Source organism: Peromyscus eremicus, chromosome 12 (genome assembly GCF_949786415.1).
Source record: "Peromyscus eremicus chromosome 12, PerEre_H2_v1, whole genome shotgun sequence".
In the NCBI taxonomy this organism is placed as follows: Eukaryota; Metazoa; Chordata; class Mammalia; order Rodentia; family Cricetidae; genus Peromyscus; species Peromyscus eremicus.
Window position 1 is genome coordinate 17,590,774 of NC_081428.1, and position 19,361 is coordinate 17,610,134.

Sequence of the window (19,361 nt, forward strand, 5' to 3'; positions counted from 1 at the left end):
TTTAAGCCGAGGTATATTTTACACACATTGTGAACTATTACATCTGAATCTGTTTTATTGTGAATCTATTGCTTTAAACTGCAGCAGCTGTGGCTGCTGGCTCCACCCACCTCAGCTTCCCAACATGGCAGTGGTTTACCGCCAGCTCTGGGAGCTATTGTGGGTCACTATGCTTCTATCCAAGCAGCATGTAGCCCAGAAACCTCTTTTTTTTTTTTTTTTTGTTTTGTACTAGCAAAGGCTAATTCCACCATGCAGCTTAATGTGCCACTTGCAGAGGCCTCATTCCCTCCATACTGCAGGTCGAGCACGCACACTAGGAACCCACAAGTAGCTCAAACCGGCAGCTGCCACTCATTTGAGAGAGACAATTAGGAAGCTGTTTTTAGCTCTGTTTTAGAATCTTTTCTCTCAGTTTTTAGGTGGAAACTCTTGCCACCACGTTGGAAGCCATTTGTAGCTAGAGTTTTCCTGCCTGGCCCACAGTCAGGACAAATCTCTCTCACCTGCCAGTCCCACAGCCTCTCAGACCCGACCAAGTAAACACAGAGACTTATATTGGTTACAAACTGTATGGCCATACCAGGCTTCTTGCTAACTGTTCTTACAGCTTAAATTAATCCATTTCCATTAATCTATACCTTGCCACATGGCTTGTGGCTTACCAGCATCTTCACATGCTGTTTGTCATCATGGCGGCTGGCAGTGTCTCTCTGACTCAGCCTTCTACTTCTCAGCTTTATTCTCCTCCTTGTCCCGCCTATACTTCCTGCCTAGCCAATGGCCAATCAGTGATTTATTTATTGAACAATCAGCAACACACTTGACATACAGACCATCCCATAGCAAACCTTATCCTGCCTTGTCATAGACCAAAACAACTTTATTATCAACCAATGAGAGAAACATATATTCACAGCATTGAGAAGGACCATCCCATAGCACAGGGCACCATGCAAAAGTGATATATTGGCTGACTCAGCAGTGACTCTACATGCAAAGCATGTCTAATTTAAAAAAGCTATTAGATTAATCAAATTAATCACTTAATTATAAATTCATCACTAGATCACTCTGGGAACTCTAAATTTCATAAACAAACATATGGACAGATGTATTTTTTGATGGCTTTGGTGTACTTCCCAAATAGAATTTTTGAGTTATTCTTTTTTCCCATTGTTTTCAGTGTAGGTAGATATTTCAGTATTATCATTTTATTTTACTTCCTAAAAGAAATTTGATGCAAATAAGTAAAACTCTATAAAGAATTAAGTCTTTCAGTAACTACCTGATGTTTATTCTTAAAAAAGTTCTTTCTCACAGTTCCTTGAGAACAATTTAAAGGAAAGAAGCCATGAGAAGCAATCAATATTCTCATATCCATATTCAAACATTATAAAATAATGGACAGGAACAGTAGGCAGATCATATAGATCACCCCTGTTAATTAGAAACATAACTAAACAGGAAGAGAGATAATTTTTATGAGCTGTCAACTTTACTGGTGGTATGGGAAAGTGAGCAATCGACTCTAGAGTACTGAGTTAAGTTACTAAGGTATTCACAGCACTGAATTGTGGAAAGCTGCCTTAGGCTAATTACCATGCACTACGTAAAAGCTAATAGAGTTTTGCATTAAGTGACTGATGAAGCTTCTTTAAGTAATGGATTTTCCTTGAGGCAGTGAAAAATCCTGTTATGCTTTTACCTAAATAGGGGGTGGGGGTTGAAATGGATGAGGGAAGAAAAATGAGGAGGTTTGTAAAATTCATGAGTAAGAAGCAAAGTCTTGGAGAAATGGCAATAAACTGAGATGTTTCTTTGATTTTTCTTGTGATGGAAATACAGTGGCTTTATCTGTTTGATAAATTTTTTTTATTGTGTAACATTTTTTTTTTGGTTTTTTCGAGACAGGGTTTCTCTGTGTAGCTTTGTGCCTTTCCTGGGACTCACTTGATAGCCCGGGCTGGCCTCGAACTCACAGAGATCCGCCTGGCTCTGCCTCCCAAGTGCTGGGATTAAAGGCGTGTGCCACCACTGCCCAGCCCTGTAACATTTTTTTATTTTAATATTATGTGGCATCATTAATTTTAAAAATATGTTCAATTGTAACAAGAATTGTTTTTCAAGTTACAAGAGTTTTCTAATAGTTTTCATGAGAACATTGTTTTAAAATAATATTACTTTCATGGTACATTCTGTTAGCTGTTATTCTCAATTATTGGGAATTGAGTCCATTGATATTGAAATATATTAATAACCAATGACTGTTAATGTCTATTATCTTGTTAGTGGTGGTGGTGGTAGAGTGTGTGTGTGTGTGTGTGTGTGTGTGTGTGTGTGTGTGTGTTCATCTTTTAGGTTTTAGTGGTGTGACTTTACTTACTGCCTTTGTTTTCATGGGTGCAGCTAATTTCCTTGGATTGAAATTTCCTTCTAGTACCTTCTATAGGGCTGGAGGAGTGAATGCATATTGTTTAAATTTCACTTTGTCATGACATTTTTTGTTTTCTCCATCTATGGTAATTAAAAATTTTGCAGAGTATAGTAGTCTGGGCTGGCACCTGTGATCTCTTACAGTCTACAAAATATCTGTCTAAGCCCTCTGGCTTTTAGTCTCCATTTAGAAGTTGAGTGTAGTTCTAATAGGTCTGCCTTTATATATTTGTTGGCCCCTTTCCTTTGCAGCTTTTAATATTATTTCTTTATTCTGTATGGTTAGTGTTTTGAATATTATGTATTGAAGGGACTTTTTTTTCTGGTCCAATCTACTTAGTGTTCTGTAAGCTTCTTGTAACTTTATAGGCATGGGGTTTCCTTTAGGTTAGGAAAATTTTCTTCTATGATTTTGTTAAATATACTTTCTGGGCTTTTGAGTTGGGATTCTTCTCCTAGTTCTTATTCCTGTTATTCTTAGGCTTGGTCTTTTCATAGTGTTCCAGATTTCCTAGATATTTTATACTACTAATCGTTTAAAGTTAACATTTCCTTTGACTGATGAATCTATTTCTTCTATCAAATCTTCAACACCTGAGATTCTCTCTTCCATTTCTTATATTCTGTTGGTGATGCTTGCATCTGTAGTTCCTGTTTGCTTACCCAGAATTTCCATTTCCAGAATTTCTTCAGTTTGTATTTTCTTTATTGCTTTTACTTTGGATTTTCAGGTCTTGAACAGTTTCTTTCACCTGTTTGTTTGCTTATTTTTTTTCTTGGATTTCTTAGCATTCTTTAAGGGATTTATTGATTTCTTCCAATTTTCTGTTTGTGTTGTTCTCAATTTCAGGTCCTCAAAAAGGATGTGTGGAGTTTGTGGGACACACACACACACACACACACACACACACATTGATGTGATCTGAGGATGAATCAGGATGTCAACACCATGTTTTGAAAAAAGAGAATACACCTTTTGTACTTAATAATTTAGTCACAGGAAAAATTTAAATCAGACTCAACCTTGTAGGGATGGAAACTGGACCTTATCTTCATTATAGCAATTTTTTTAGACACAAACAATAAGTTCAGAGAGTATCTAAATGTCTATTATTCTCAAAGGTTCTGTAACTCTATAAGTTGCCTTCTTACATCAATAGAAGGGCCACAAGTTCCTCCTGCCAGAGATAACAAGAATGATTGCTTTTAGCAAACAGGAATTTTCATGTCCCTGAGGGAATGGAAGCCCTTATCTAAATGCCTGACTGTGGTGATATTGTATTCCCGCAAATATTGTGCACTCCAATAAACTTATCTGGAGTCAGAGAACAGAAGAGCCACTAGATATAGAGGCCAAAAAATGGTGGCACACACACCTTTAATCCTAGCATTCCAGAGGCAGAGATCCGTCTGTATCTCTGTGAGTTCAAAGCCACACTGGAAACAGTTAGGTGTGGTAACAAGGGTCTTTAATCCCAGGAAGTGATGGCAGGAAGCAGAAAGGTATTTAAGGCATGAAAACCAGGAACTAGAGCTGGTTAAGCTTTTAGGCTTTTAGCAGCAGTTCAGCTGAGATCAATTTGGATGAGGACACAGAGGCTTCCAGTTCAAGGATACAGGATCAGCTGAGACGTTGGCAAGGTGAGGTGGCTGTGGCTTGTTCTGCTTCTCTGATCTTTCAGCGTTGACCCCAGTACCTGGCTCCAAGGTTTGATTTTATTAATAAGGCCTTTTAAGATTCGTGCTACACTTGACCTTGGGAAAAGGAATTTTTCTGGGGTCCAGGGACTCCACTACAATTTAAGAGCAATTAAATGGGTGTGATGCAGCGTTTGTACTGAGATGATTCCTAATAGCATTCTTTTGTGTCTTAGTCTTACTATGTTGACCTATTCCCCTCATATTGTTTTAAAAGAGGTCTTAATGTCTTACTCTTTTTCTATTATACAGTACCATTCTAATTTCTCTATACTTATTAACTGAATGCTTGCCCTTTATGGCTGCAGACTCTTGCTGTGGGATGTTCTGTATGGCAAATGTGTTGATGATTAGTCAATAAATAAAACACTGATTGGCCATTGGCTAGGCAGGAAGTGTAGGCGGGACAAGGAGGAGAATAAAGCTGGGAAGTGGAAGGCTGAGTCAGAGAGAGACACTGCCAGCCGCCACTATGAGAAACAGCATGTGAAGATGCCGGTAAGCCACGAGCCATGTGGCAAGGTATAGATTAATGGAAATGGATTAATTTAAACTGTAAGAACAGTTAGCAAGAAGCCTGCCACGGCCATACAGTTTGTAACCAGTATAAGTCTCTGTGTTTACTTGGTCGGGTCTGAGAGGCTGTGGGACTGGCAGGTGAGAGAGATTTGTCCTGACTGTGGGCCAGGCAGGAAAACTCCAGCTACAGACTCTGGATCTGGACTGTAGGCATTTCATTCTTGGGGTCAGGTGTGCTTAGTTAGTAAATCTCTAACTTTTTTGTTCTTGGTGCAATCTGGCAGACACAATGGGATTCTTGTGTGCAAAGTCATCACACTGTGTGGCTCCATGGTGGTGGGGCTTTTTTCCTAAGAATTATTTTGTTTAAAGAGGCTGTGTCTTATACATTTTCATCCTCAAAGCTTACACAAAATTTCCTAAAGGAGAAGACATGAGGGGACTCTCATAACACACAGTTAGAATAATTAAAAATTAAAGTTAAAAGCTGCTAGAGAGTTGTGGCCTGAAATATCAAAATGCTGAACTTTTTTCAAGAAGCAATGGTCAACATGTGGTCCAGGACAATTTTTTTCATTTCTTTTTTAAAGACCTCTGTCATCTTCATTATGTTCCTTGTAAGATTGCTATCAAATGGTTAAACTGCATTGGAATATTCAGGCATTGCTGATGTAGAATAGGAATTTTCCATCAATCCAACATCCCCAAATTGTACAAATATTAAAAGTTCCCCAAGTATGAAACAGATGGAGATGAAAACCAAAGGTGGCATGGCAGCCATCATGTGGCTCAGCTCTGCTGGATCTTTGTCAAGCAGCTGTGCTGGCTTTTTGACTTCTGCCATTCCATCCAGATGTGGCTGTGCCACCTACAAATGAAAATAGCATACACAGTTTCGAAGAGAATAAACTCACAATCAGGAGAGGTAATCAACACTTGTCCCCCAGTAAGCAAAGTCTTGAACAGGCTCCTTTAAAGTAGAAAATTAGAAGGAGTGATTAAATTTTAATTTTAATTTTAATTCTGACTGGATAGTGTATTGACTGTGGAAGTCAAACTTAAAATTACAATGATACCCTACTTTCCACACTTAGTTAAGTGCTTAGAAAAGTTTGGAATGATCCAGTTGCCCTGTTCTCAGTTTGAAGGATAATGTTCTGAGATACTAAAGAAGTTGTCTAGTGTGGCTCAGGCTCTATTCTACCCATCATGTAGAAAGAAAAAATTCTCCAGCCTTGTAACCCTACATATCACATAATTCCCCTTCAAGAACTTTCCAGGTCCTGTAAAGTATATATGGTAAACATGCAAGACAAATACCCAGAGCAGCTAAGTTAGGACTTGGAGGATCAGTTTGCAGTGGATTCTAGGTGTCTGTTGTCTTGCTACTTGTCTATCAGTAAGAAATAAATCTCCTTCCCATTACTTATATTGGTGGGTTTTCTGTCTCGCCAGATGCAAATTGACAATCAGGTCAGATGATTCTACTAAAATATTTCAAAAAATAACTGGAAATAGGAAGACAGGTACCAATAAGTCTTGACAAGTGCATGAACATTTTAGAATGGCTATTCATTATAAGAGAGAATGTGAATTTGTTCATCTTCTCTCTCTCTCTCTCTCTCTCTCTCTCTCTCTCTCTCTCTCTCTGTGTGTGTGTGTGTGTGTGTGTGTGTGTGTGTGTGTGTGTGTTATAACTCAGCATTTACTCTTATGGTAATTAAAATGAACATATATCAATGTTTATTAAAACTCACATTAAATAGAGTTGCTATTTAAAATAAAGCCAAACAAAGGCATTCTTACATTGCCATCAGTAGAAGAAGCAATAAATGAGTTGTGATATAATCAAACAATATAATTCTAGATGACCATGGGAAAGAAATGTCTACATGATTTGTTAAATACCATCCAGGATGATGGACAATGACCAGATCCATTCCCAGAGAATGGCTCAGAATTACGTTAGTCTGCTTGTGATAAAGGCAAAACCAACAAGGCTACTTCCTACCAACCTTTGTCAAATGGGGACAAACATGCACCCTGATGTACTTCCTCCTACATACCTCTTACCTATGTGTGGCCAAGCACATCCGGTACAGTTTGGGCAACCAACCTTGTTTATATATTAATGATATAAGCTGATGTAATCTTATTGTTCACCTTACATGACCAACAGGTCCTCAGCAATCCAGGAAGTTGTCTGTCCTTAGGTAATTTTTGTTTTGTAGACCTCTTAAGTATAGTAATTTAAACTTAAAGTATAGCTTTAACCCTCATGGTAAAATTTTATTTAGTAAGATCTCGGAGCAGATACTGTTAGTTTATAGCATTAGAAGTTAGGTTAGCAGTTATTTTGTTTGAGATACATAATAAAAGTTTGTTGAAAGGAGATTTTCAATACAGTGATTCTAGTTCAGCTGTATCTTAATTTTCCTCAGACTCCTTTCTCTCTGTGTTTGTGGTTATTATGACCCATAAGAGTTTTTTAACATGATACTGTTATGAAATTAGCAGCAACATTGACTTTTTCACTTAGAAATTCAGGTAGTAGGCTGGGCCATGGTGGTGCATACCTTTAGTCCCAGAACTTGGGATGCAGAGGCAGGCAGATCTCTGTGAGTTCAAGGCCAGCCTGGGCTACAGAGTGAGTTCCAGGAAAGGTGCAAAGCTACACAGAGAAACCTTGTCTCAAAAAAAAAAAAAAAAAAAAAAAAAAGAAAAGAAAGAAAGAAATTCAGGCAGTTAACATAGTATCTCCAAAATTATTTAATGAATCACTTGATTGCTGTGGGGCAGCCCCCCAATTCTGTAAATTCTCCCACTTATGTCTATACACCCCTTTAGGCTTTCTAACCTCAGAGCCAGCTGCATTATTCATTCCAGGAAGATAGATTCTGGTTTCTCCAAGACACCAACTGAGCGAATGTTTTAATGGATAAGAATTGACAGTGATTCTTCCATACATTTGTGGTGTCTGGCCTATGCTTTTAGGTTAGTTTGCTATGGCATAGACCATTATATTAGTCATTTTTCCTATGACTTTAATTAATTACCTGTCAAAGCAATTTAAGCAAGGAAGAAGGGACTTACAGTCTGAAGGTATACTATCTGATGGAGGAGAATTCATGGTGGCAGAAACTTAAGGCACCTAGATATAGTTCATCATCAGGCAAAAAGCAGACCATAACTGATAGAAATATGATCCAGGAGCTGGCTGGAGTGATGGCTCGGCTGTTAAAAGCTAGGCTAACCAGCAAAAATATAAGAAATATGTTCAAGATCACAAAGAAAGAGATGAGCACTATCACTGAAATGTTTTGACAGGACCAAACTTTCCTCTCAATCAAAAAGGTGCACGTTTCGTCAAAGTGGAAGACTAAGTAGACCAGGACAGGAAGTGCTTTGTTTGTTTGTTTTCTTTTCTTTTTGCTGTATTTTTTGTTGTTGTTGTTGTTGTGTTGCTTTCTTTTGTTTTATTAATCTAATGCAGGTGGTTGGTGAGTACGTCTTTCTCCATTGTTTGGGGGCCTCACCTCACAGTCTTCAGCAATTGGCAAATCTTAAAAGAATCAGTGCACTGGAAATGGAAAAATGTTCAGTGTTCCAAGGAGAAAGGGGTCACTGACCCAAGGAGGAATGAGGTTATTGTTCTAGGGCCTTCATAACTATGGTGATATTTTATTTGTACTGAAATGTGATTTTATTTGTATGTTAATAAATAAAGTTGCCTGGGGTTCAGAGCTAATAGCAAGCCATAGCAGAGCTGGGCGTTCATGGCACACGCCTTTAATCCCAGCACTTGGTAGGCAGAACTAGGTAGATCTCTGTGTGGCCAAGGATACAGCCAGCATTGGAGACACATGCCTTTAATCTCAATACTAACCATAGAAGATCTGGAGGTCTGTACAAACAGGCAGTGACGAGGTGGTCATGTGGTTGGGTTTACAACCAATGAGAAGGCAGAACAGAAAGTCTATATAAAGACAAACAGACAGGAAATAGTTTTCTTTCGGAAAGGTCTCTTGGCTGAAGAGGCTAGCTGCAGCAGGCGAGTAAGGCTCTTAGCTCTGATCTCTTGGCTTTCTTCTTTGCATTGGTTCTGTGTTTCTTATTTAATAAGACGGTTGGTTACATCTACACATAGCCACCTCTATTTTGCCTCTTTCATAACTGCAAACACAATATCATATCACTACTGCATTTTCAGCTGTCAGCTCAAGATGGAGACCAGCCCCCTATGAATATCTGTCCTCTAATGCTGACCCAGGGAAAGTACTTTCATTAGCCTTTCTTTTTTCAGTAGAGAACCTATTCAGTGACTATTCAGGTTCTTTACTTTGAAACAAATTTGCATTTTGTAGATAGACCTAGGGTGGGTAGGGTCTTGCCCTTGGGGGCACCTTTTCTTCTTTCCAGCATAGGGCTGAGCTTTCTCTCTAATGACTTTAATTTCTGTAACAATTACAGCTTCTCTAGAACCTGCCTTTTCTGTAATTTCAAAAATCACTCATATTCTTCTCTTCCCCAAACCTCACACTTTTCATTTCTCCTCTGGTTTTCTCTGTCATTGAGACCTGAATGAGAGCAGTGAGCAGTGGCCATTCCAAAAGCTAAATGCTATGTGCTGTAAAATTCCATTTCCCAGGAAAATTCATCCATTACCCTTGAATTTAACCTCACTCAGTTCTCAGGACAAAGGTAAATCATGGGCAGATTCTATGCCAGAATAGAGGAGGAATTACATGTCAGCCCACTTCCTGATATGGTTCTCTTTCCCCCACCCAAACTCATCAGCAGATCTTCAAAATTTCCATTCCCATGGCTTTCTGGTATTTCAGACACCCACTAGGATAGTCAATTAAATTGCTCACAATGCCTGGACTCTATTCTAGCATCACCTTCTTAACTTTTCCACACAGCACTCTTGATTTCAACATTTTGCTTGATCCTGAAAAATCTCTTCAGGTGCACAGACAAATGGCCTGAACTCCCTCATGTTGAGGTTTTTGGGAACTGTGCACCAGTCTCTCTCTCTGTAGCCAATGATTAATGGCCAAACTCTTGGTGGCCAGGATTACTATAACTCCAGACACCCTTTCATCTAGGGCTCAGACATAGACACCTCCACCCTGACTGAGCTGCCTGAGTCATTGGCACCCCCACCCCTCCCGGGAACCCTGTCTACCCCTTCCTGTCCTACACTTCTACCTGTTTCACCCGGTGTCCAGACTTTCTGCTTTTACACACTGTTCCCCTACTCTCCCCACTCCATGATAAAGGACTAGGGCAAGTCTCCTTCCCCTTACCCACCTTCCTTTCTTCCTCTCCCTCTTTTAACTGCCCCTCTTCTTCTCTACCACCATAGGCTCTATCTAACGGTCAAGCCCATTCCCTATACCCAACTCCTCCTTTCTCTTTGCCTTTCTCTGGTAAGAAAGCAGGTAGCCAGTCCCTACTGCAATACTGCTGTGCCTGCAAAAATTCAATTCAATGGCATACAAGGCACTCCTAACCTAAAATTCCAAAACTAGAGGCTGTAGGCAAAGTTTTGTCTATTACGTTTGCATGTGTGTATGTATGTATGTATGTATGTATGTATGTATATATCTGTGCCTGTAAGCTTTGCTACAGACATGGAGCAACACAAAGCTGTGTCAGGGTCAGTTAAACGTCTGAATGTAGGTGACCACTACATGTTTGTTTCTTACTGGTCTGGAGTGTGTGAGTTTACTGTGTTCCAGTGTCTTTGTGATAGCTCAACTGTTACTGTTAGAACTAGCTGCCCAGGCTCAGAATTTACTTCTGGGCTTTCTGGCCACTGAATCTGATGTAATAATGCAGATTCATACATCATTTGGGTATAAATAATATTAAAGTTGTTTTATGCTGTTCTACTTTATTAAAAAACTCGCTCTGGAATTGGGTTATGGCTCAGCTTTTTTTTTAGACCCAGACATGTTTTTAAAGTCTCTATAGCTGAGATCAAAAGTCTTTATGTCTGAGGTCAAAAACTGGCAGGCAAAAAAACCAACAAAACAAAACAAAATAAAAACAAGCAAACAAACAAACAAAAAACAATTTTAAAAAAGAGCAAAAGAGCTGAAGGAACTGGATATGGTTAAAAATCTGTAACAAAAAGTTACCTTAAAACTTGCAACTGAGAGCTGGACCCATTCTGGGAAACAACATGTGGTTTGCTGTCATCTTAACTAAGGGCAGCCACATGTGCAGTCGCCATTTTGACCTGACTTCACCACCAACTTGACTGAGGACAACCACATGCTAAGAGCCAGCCAAAGAGACAACAGGTTTCAAAGGATAATTTTAAACTGGGATAAGATTTTCGTATAATTCTTGTCCTGTCTTAAAAACCAGGTTTCTAAATGAGGATTTAAAACAATGCTTGTTTAATAAGGTATTAAAGCTGCACCTCCATGTATTCATATATAAGAACATATCTTTGTGGATGCCAGGGAACAGGGAGAGCATCTGTGGAAGCAGATCCCAAAAGGGTGCAACTGAGAAGTTGATTGTTTCATTTTGCCTAAACAAAGTAATATCAATCCCTCCCTTCCTCCACCAGAGAAAAGCTTCTGGGCCTGGCAACCAAGTCTGTTGTCCTTATACCCTTATATCCAATGCTATGGAGATCACAGGAGCCTAGGATAACTGTCTAGGTAAAGGACTATGGACTAGTGTATGTTATTTTGTTTGATCCTCAAATCTCTGACCACATACATTTAGACCAACTGTCATCTAGGCAATAACAGACAATCAGCCCCCCTGCTCCCCAAGGCTACAACCACCTTGGTAGTTCATTAGTTAGTTAAAGCTACTAGGTTTCTTGTAAAAAATACAGACTGGTTTGTCTTGCTCACAGGCTGCATATTAAAGGGTAAGCAGATTTCAGATGTAACTTTCCACTAAGGGAACATGATTTGCAATGACTGTTTTCAGTAATAACTACTTATGTCTCGTGGTAAATGAAAAAAAAAGTTAAGGTCAATGCAAGTTTTGGGGGGGTCTAAGAAAATATTTTAAGATATATAAAGATCTGAGGCTGTGAAAGCTTACGTAAAAGTTCTGAGAGTCTATGAAATTGAACTAAGATGTATAAATGCATGTTGTAACGGTGTAAGTAAATTATTTTAAGGTATATGAAAATGGAAAATGTTTCATTTTTTTTCCACCTTTCTGTGCTATTCTTACACTAAGATTTCAAAAGTTCAGAGTTTTAGCATTGATACATGGAATTCCTATAAACTGATAGAGCACTGACTACTTCCTACTCAGTTACAAGTTCAAGATTTTAAGTTTCCTTTAGTTGTCTTCTAAGTACAGTCTTAAGGGTGCATTTCTATGGCTAAAACATATCCTTAACATATCCTTATGTTTTATATAAGGCGTGAGGACCAGAAACTAGAAGCATTTGGCTGGTTAAGCTCTTAGATTTTGAGCAGCACAGTTCAGCTGAGAGCCATTCGGATATGAGGACTCAGAGGCTTCCAGTCTGAGGAAACAAGATCAGCTGAGAAGTTGGCCAGGTGAGGTTAGCTGTGGCTTGTTCTGTCTCTCTGATCTTCCAGTGTTCACCCCAATAACTGGCCTCAGGTTTGATTTAATTAATAAGACCTTTTAAGATTCCTGCTACAAGGCTCTCTCCATACAGAAAAAAATGTTCACGCTTTTTAACCCAAAGCCTTTGCTATCATGCCAAGGATAAATTTGTTCCAGCTCTTTTACAGACACCATGCAGGAAGCACCTGCGAACTGTAAACTGCTGAGCTCTAGACTTGCTAAAAGCTGATGTGAACCAGTCCAGCCAAGGTAATTACTCCCAGCCCCTTCTCCTGGCTTTGTCTCATTCAGGAGGGGGTGGCCTTGCTCAACTTTCCAGGGTTATCCAACCTGAACAACTGACTCCTTAGCACTGCACTGGGCCAGTCTTCCCTCATGGCTGTCCCCTTGCCAATCCCTTTTGAAGCTCTCCCTTCCTCAACTACATCAGCTCAGTCTTTGCCCATCCTTCTTTTTTTGGAATGCCCTGGACCCTCAGTTTTTCTTTTGTTACACGGACTCATCCCTCTACATCAGTAATCTGTCATCAACAATTATCTGGGCACACCCAGGAGGGTTCTTCTGGTGTAAGATGACCTTGTCAAAAAATCTCTCATCCATAGTCTCTTTATCTTCCTCCATGTGCCTTCTGGTGATCCTGGTCCCATAGCTAACCCTCTGCAGGCAAACTGAATTTGCCATGACTTCCTCCTCCTCTTTCGAGCCTGACTTGGGCCAGACACTGCATGTATTCTTTCCCCCAGCCATGGTGGGCATCTTGCTGGCTTCAGCCATAGTGATGTCTGGCTTAGGCACAGGCACCATAGGACACTCAGTTACTGCAAATAAGAACCTATCTGAACAACTCCAGAAGGCTGTTACTACATCAATGAGTCTGGTCTGGTAGAAACCTGGACTGAATCACTCCAAAAGCTGGGAGATGACCTTAGGAGACACAATCCCCCCTTCTTCCATTGGTGGAAGTCCTCCTCCTTTGAATGACTTGCCCCAATCACAGGACCCTGAATTCCCATTTGCTTATTTTTTCTTTTTGCTCCCTGCCTCCTCCACTTTCTTCAGGAAGAGAGTTGGGAGGTTTCCTGGGTTGTAGTTAACTATGGTTCCTGTTCTCATAGCTCCCTTTAAACATCCTCCCCTGAAGTTGTCAGCTGCTCAAGTCCCCACCTAAGTACTCAGCTTTTGAACATACTTGGGCACAAACCCAGCTTGTAATGGACACATCCTCACCGCTCATCTACAATCTGTTAAACTTTCCTGCCCTGACTCAGGCATACACCTTCTCTGTCCAAGCTCTCTGAGACCAGGGAACCTGCCTGAGAGTTACTTTAGTCTCAATAAACCTGTTGTTGTATTTTCTCAATTTGGCTAAATCTGGCTCACTGCATCAATGGAGAAACATATTATATGGGGCAGAAAACCCATTAGTTCTCAGCTATCTTTCACTTTGCATATGTAGTCTAAGACCCCACCCCTTGGAATGCTTCAGCCTATATGTAGTGTGGGTTTTTCCCGTGTCTATTAACCTAACCTAGAAAATTCACTACTAGTATTTCAAAGTCTTTCCTCTTAAGTGAATGTAGATCCTCTCAAGCTGAAAGTAGTAACCATCACATCCATTTTTTAGAAATATTCCCCTTCTAGTCATCTACTTTTGGAACTTTAAGACTTTGTATCTGGCATAAGAACAGTAAGTTTACAGAAAATGATTAATCAATAATCATAATTTTCAAACAAAAATTTATTTAACATATATGTTTGAAAACTACCAAATGTATTGGTCAAATTTGTTTGTTTGCTTTTTCATCAATATGTTTATTATATAAGTATGTTTTTTCAAAATGCATACAGCTATATATACATTTATGGTTTACACTTGTCTGTGCATATCATTATTTCATCCTGGATCTTTTAACATTATGAGCACTTATTGAGCATTAAAATACCAGCCTTGCTATAATTTCTTCATATGAGATTAAGAACAATGGAAACCCACACCTGAAAAATTATCATGAAACATGCTTCTACTATTCATGAGCACTGTATAAAAATGTTATAAAACTCTCATTTCCTTTCTTTATTCTTTTATGTATTATGACTAAATATATATTATTTGTATTGTTACCACAATCACTGTAAATTGAACATATCTGTTATGATTTAGTTGTTTTTAGAATTAACATTTATGATGTACCTACTACAGCATGTTTGTTATTTTTGAATATGCAATGAAAATAATTAACAGACTTCTGCATATGGGAATTAGATTATCAGTAGCCAATACAGACGTCTTGAAGCCAGTGTTATCTCAGGAATCTGGAAACTAAGAGGCTGCATAAGCAGGATGGAGAACAGCGAAAAAGAGAAGGAAGAAGAGGGATGAAACAGGTAAAGGGAACAAATTGCTTCCTGTGTGGTGAAGAGTGTAATTCTAGAACATTCTGAGAGGTAAGAGGTTTTCCTCCATGAGCAATAAACATAAGATCCAATTAGCGAATTAGTTTTTTAGTATTTCCAAGAATAGTGTAGGTGGTTTAAGATTATGCTTATTAGTTACAAGGGATGTAAGATCAAAACAATGATGAGAGAGGAGAAGAGAAAAGAACGACTCTCAGGAGTTCACTGAGAGCACATTGTCAACTCAAAAAACACTACACAAAGTCTAGAAGCCTTTTCTTCCAGCCTGCTAAGCAAAATTCCCCTGGGGTTAATAGTTTGTTCGTTTTTCTAATAAATTCTCTATTATTTATAAGAACATAATTTATGTTTAATACTTGTAATTTTCTCACTTGTCCTGCCTTTCCACTAATGAACATATACTTGCTTTCATTGATGTCAAGAACATCAGATGTTGTAAAACAACCCCAAATTCTTGGGTCAAGAAATTGAATAAAATTTCAATTTCAGTTCATTGTGGCTTTGTGTTCCCATTGTTTCTGCTGAAAACCACTGACTTCATGATTCCAGGTATGTTTTATGTATGTATGTATGTATGGATGTATCTATCTATCTATCTATCTATCTATCTATCTATCTATTTAGTTTCTTTCTATTTTCCTTTTTTTCTTTGAATGCTTTCAACTTGTATGCCTTATTTCAGCTTTTCCACTATTAGAAAAAATGCAAATTTTGATTCAAAGCAGAAAGTCTCAGCTTCTGAGGTTTCTGTAGTTTTGTCACAGTATTACTCAAAGAACATTCTACTGTAAATTCAAGCCTCGGAGAATGCTGTCAAATAATCCTTTTGTACACTGTGAATATGTATTACTCTCATTGGTTAATGAAAAGCTGACAGGCTGGTAGCCAGTTGGGAAGTACAGGTGGGAGAAAAAAACTAAAGAGGCTGGTAAGAAGAAGGGTGGACCAGGAGATGCCAGCTAGTCACTGAGAAAGCAGGACCTATGTAAAATGCGGTAACAAGCCATGAGCCATGTGACAAAGCATAGATAAGATATATGAGTTAATTTAAATGTAAGAGTTAGCTAGTAACAAGCCTGAGCTATTGGCTGAGCATTTATAATTAATACAAAGACTCTGAGTCATTATTCTACAGCAGATGCCAGTACAGGAAAACTCCACCTACAGTAGAAGCTCAGTGTTGAATAGCATGGAGTGATGTATTTCTTTCCTATAATTTTGAAATCTTCTTAATCTGAATGCACTATAAAAATATAGTGCTGCTCTTAGTAGAAACTATACTATCCATACTATTATTTGTTACTATATTCCATAGCTTTAATATATTACCCAGGTTAGGGTAAATGAATAATCACTATGGATTTTTGTTTATAATTGTGTGTATGTGTGTACGTGTGTGCGTATGTGTGTTTGTATATGTATGTTTTGCCCTTGGCCATAGAGTATAGAGGTGTCAGATCACCTGAACAAGAGTTACATGTGGTTGCTTTAGAGCTGCTGAACAAGGATGCTAGAAACCAAACTTGGGTTCTACACAAGAGTAGTATATGCTCTTCCCTGCTGAGACATCGCTCTAGACCTTCATTTACTATTTTTATATTATATTGTATTTTCCTGGACTACATTAATAGTAGCACTTCTATGTAGTTTTTAGCTAAATGTCAACCCATAAGCACAAATGTGCACATGTGCTTTCACAAGAATGTGTACACACACACACACACACACACACACACACACACACACACGCACACACACACACAAACACACACAAATCTTTTCAATGTACAGATTTGTGGTAAAATATCTTGGAAACATTTTATTGCTTGTTTGATCATTTTTGTTGTTATTTCATGTGTCTGATGGTAATGTAAAGGTCCTCAATTGAGAACTTCAGCTTTGGACATAGAATGAGGTGAAACCCAGGCTACCAGATTTGAAGTGTGACTATGCATATGCCAAATGTAATGAATGTAGAGTGAGATTTGTCTCATGAAGGGAATATGTGAATTATTTAAACAAATATGTACAGTTAGAATATATATTTTGTACATATTAGCTACTAATAATATTTTTGTTGGAGCTATTAGATTTATTTTCTGATAAGCTTAACCACCTTTACTGTTTTATAGTGGTCATCATTGATAACTGCAATGAAGAAAGGTACCAGAATATGGATCATTATTGGTTTAAACCTTATGGTCAATTCATTCTACTTTATTACTATAAAGGTTAATGTGTGATCTAGTAGTGGCAAGGGAATATATGAGAAAGGGTAATAAGATAAATTATGCATGACAATACTCTCCCTGGGAAATTTGTGAGTTGAAGGGAGAGAAGGAACTTTAATCCCTTTCTCTGGCTTCTCTATTTTGACAAAGGTTCAATGGAACTTGAAGTCTTGAAAATGCAATAGTCTACTTTTAATCTACAAAGACAAATTCCCAAGGAGACAGCAGAGCAGAATAAAAATTTTGACTCCTTCAAAATGTTAAAATGTGAAAATCATTATGAATGCTTACCTGTAGACAGCTGTAGCTACTTATAAACATACTGTTGATTCAAATAGAGCATTTTTAGTAGAGTATGAGTTCAATGTTTGGCTTACAGCAAATATTCTTCTGTAATCTGTGATTTTAAAAGTTTAGTTTTAAAAAATTGAATTTTTGAGTCTTATTTACTTTTTCACTTATCAGACTACAATTATAACAAAAATAATAGAAGCAAAAATGATATTAAATAGTCATTGGGAATTTTCTGTCACAATATTACTAAGACACTTTTTTAATGTACAGGTACATAATAACAAAACTACAATTTTCTCATGCCAACAGATCCATTCCTTAACTTGAATATTATATATTTTATAAAATTATTTTTAAAATTATTATATGTTTGTTCATATTAGTACTATTTCTTAAAAATATTGCTTTATCATAATTGGCTCTTTTTGGAATTTCATACTTGTATATAATGTGTTTTCATCAAATCCATCATTCATTCCCTCCCTTCAAATTCCTCCCCATTCTACCATGACTTTTATGTGACATTCAGACTGAATCCAAATTCTTCTTCAGAAATGTCACTTGTCCTTTCTGTAATTACCACAGTTGACCTTTGTACACCACAAACAGTGTGTCAGCACCATGCCAATGACACTGAACATGTTCTGTCACTTACTTTGCCAGACAATAGAAAATATATTTTTGGCTTTTTTGCTTTTTTTTTTAAATACATTTTTTTTAATAGGAGAAGTCACTGCTGTATAAAAGTAATGGATAATTCATCCAAGATCACTGAGCTAATCATAGGTGATTAGGAAGCACAGGTGTCCAAACTGACCACAATTTTAGCATTCTGAATTAAACTTACACTTCATTGTGATGGAGCAATGTTGCTCATTTAATGATAGCTGAAATCACCGAGAGAATGATAGGGATGCTGGGATCCAGGTATGATAGATCAAGAACGCCATCACCACCATGGCCCTTTCCCATCCAGAGTGTCCACATTATCCCAACAGCCTTTCAAACTTTTGAATGAGAACCTTCTTAATCTCATGATCGTTTCTAAAAAGCTCCATCTCGGAGAATATTTACCAGATTACAAATTATGGCTTCTGAGAGGAAATAAGAATATGATGAGAAGCAAGATTCCCCCCTTATGTAACAAATTGTCTTATAAGAGAGATTCCAGGGTCCTAGGAACACTATCTTAGTTACTTCTAAAGCCAACCAACTCAATTATCTGATAACTCCCTACTAGGAAATACTTCATAAAAGTCTCAACTGTTCATCATAAACATGCCTCCAACTTACAAACTTTTAACAAAAAATTAAAATTAATTTTCATAATAATCTAGACATTAGATGATCTCATTGTTATTGCTTGTTTGTTAGTGCACTAATTGTTTTTTAATGCGTTTTCAGTAAAATGTCTGAAAGAGGCAAGAGAAGGAGGAGTTTATCTTGGCTCACAGTATGAGGGGATGGTCCAGCAGACTGGAGAATTCAAGACAGCAGAAGTGTGTGAAGGTTAATCCCATCATGTTTATATCGGTGGTACAATGATGAGGCTGGTGTTCTTGATTTCCTGTTTTCAGTAAGTCCTGGATTCTAAGGGGCAATAAACCTGGGTCTTGTCTCCTCAGTTTAACACCAATGTAAATGCTTTCATAATATTCAGAAATGTGTTCCCATGTGATTCAGAATCCTGTCAAGTCAATAATCAATGTTAATCACCACGATAACTTTTAGGGATTTAAAGTTCAACACAAGCCATTTAAAGTCAATTGCTCAATTTTTATTCTAGGTATTTTTGAAAAATAATAAGTTATAAAATTCATTAAAAATAATTACTTCTTCATAGTCTGCTGTTTTTTCTCTGCTATCACTGTTTGCTAGGGCTGGATTTTAATTAAAGACATAGTTTCATTTGAGATTTATCCATTTAATATTCCCACAAGTGTTCTCTAATATTCTTGAATTGTAACCTCAGAGTCCATTTCATGTCTTTGTGCCTATTATGAAACAAAACCAAGAGTTTAAATATGTACGGGCAAGAATTACCCCTTTAATCATCGGTTATTGAGTATGTGCTAATTTTCTACATTAGCAGATAAAATTGTAAAGAATAATACTTTTTCTTAAAATGTAAGGGTAATTCTCCTCAATGAAGAAGCTTAGCATCAGTTTTCTTTTACTTCTGAAATG